This window comes from Myotis davidii, unplaced genomic scaffold (genome assembly GCF_000327345.1).
Source record: "Myotis davidii unplaced genomic scaffold, ASM32734v1 scaffold1719, whole genome shotgun sequence".
NCBI lineage: Eukaryota > Metazoa > Chordata > Mammalia > Chiroptera > Vespertilionidae > Myotis > Myotis davidii.
The window spans coordinates 28,255-30,028 of record NW_006289832.1 but is presented as its reverse complement, the minus strand read 5'-3'; positions in this window follow the sequence as shown (position 1 = coordinate 30,028).

Here is a 1,774-nt window from a genome sequence, read left to right as displayed (position 1 = left end):
CACTCAATGCAGAACACTTGGGGGATTGGCATGGATGAATATTATTCAGGCAGCCAGGAGAAGGGAAAACTGGTAGAGGCTCAAACAACTGGGACACAGAACTCAACAAAAGAAAATGACACTTTAAGACTCCACCAAGAGGTCTGGCAATAATCCTTGTAGGAAACATCACTTGCAGACCAATATACTACCCCTTGCAAGTCCCTAATATTCCATATGCCCCTTCTATTTTCAGCCAGAATCCTGCACATGCCCCCACAAAAAGAAGCACAAGCCTCTGTAGATCATGCACAAGCACCCATATAGCTTTCCCAATCTGCTGGATTTGGAGATGGGAAACTTTGAATACATCAGGGTATTGTTTAGGATGAATAAATGGGAGGCTTTCAGCAGTAGGCTTCACTTTGTAGGATGAATATAAGGCATATAATATGAAAACTGCCCCACAACAAGGAAAAAAAAGGAGTGGAATGTATTCATAGAGAAGCCCAGAGTGATTCACAGAATCCCCAGCTGGGCCGACTGGTGAAAACCTTTTATTCCTAAAGCCAGACAGTAGCTACTGGATCAGGTGATTGTTTTTTCCAATGCAAAGACAAAAACACAAAACTTTATATAAAAAGAATAATATAGAAAACATTACATATTCATAACAAAAATAATTTTGTAATAACCGATATTTAAAATTTGATATTTATGAATTGACTTACAAAGAGCACAAAGTAGCTGTTTTAAGGAAGTTCAGTGAGGTCCAAGAACCAACTCAACAAAATCAGGGAAACAATATATGGAAACAAGATGTCCATCAAGGTATAGAAATAACAAAAAAGGAACCAGACAGAAATACTGGAGCTAAATAATACAATAAATGAAATGAAAAATGAAATAGGGAATTTCAAGAGGAGACTCAATCAAGCAGAAGAAAGAATCTGTGAGCACAAAGAGAGATAATCAGAAATTATCCTATTTGAAGTTAAAAAAAATAGAATAAAGAACACCAACAGGTTTAATGAGATACTATCCAATGAATACATATTATGAGAGTTCCAGAAGGAGAGGTAAGGACAGAAAACTTATTAGAAAAAAAAAAAAACAGATAATAATAAAAACAAAACAATAGCTAAAACATTCCCAAATCTTGGTAGAAACATAGACATCTAGGTTCATGATGTATAAAAGCCCCCAAACAGAGTCAACCTAAAAAATATCACAGTAAGACATATTATAATCAAATTATCAAAAGACAAAGACAAAAACAAAGAAAGAATTTTTAAAGCAGCAAGAATAAAGTGACCCCTCACATAGAAAGGAGCATCCATAAGACTATCAACATATTTCCCAGCAGGAACTTTGCTGTTAAATATAGTTGAATGATATATTCTAAGCAGTGAAAAAAAAAATCCAACCAAGCTTACTATACTAAGAAAAGCTGTTTTTAAGAAATGAAGGAGAGATAAAAGACGTTCCCAGACAAACAAATGCTGAGACAGTTTATTACCACTAGATCTGCCTTATAAGAAATGTTAAAAGGAGTTATTCAGGATGAAATGAAATAGTGCCAATTAATAACATGAAAGTACATAATAAAATTTAGGATACTCCAAAATTAATGGCAGTGCATAAATTAATTTAAACACAAGTATAAAAGTTAAAACACAAAAGTATTAGAAATAAAAATAGCTATAATTTTTTAATGATTATAAAAATATAAATTATGACATTAAAAACAAAATGTGAGGTAAAGAGAGTAAAGGGAAAGTGTTGTATATGATCA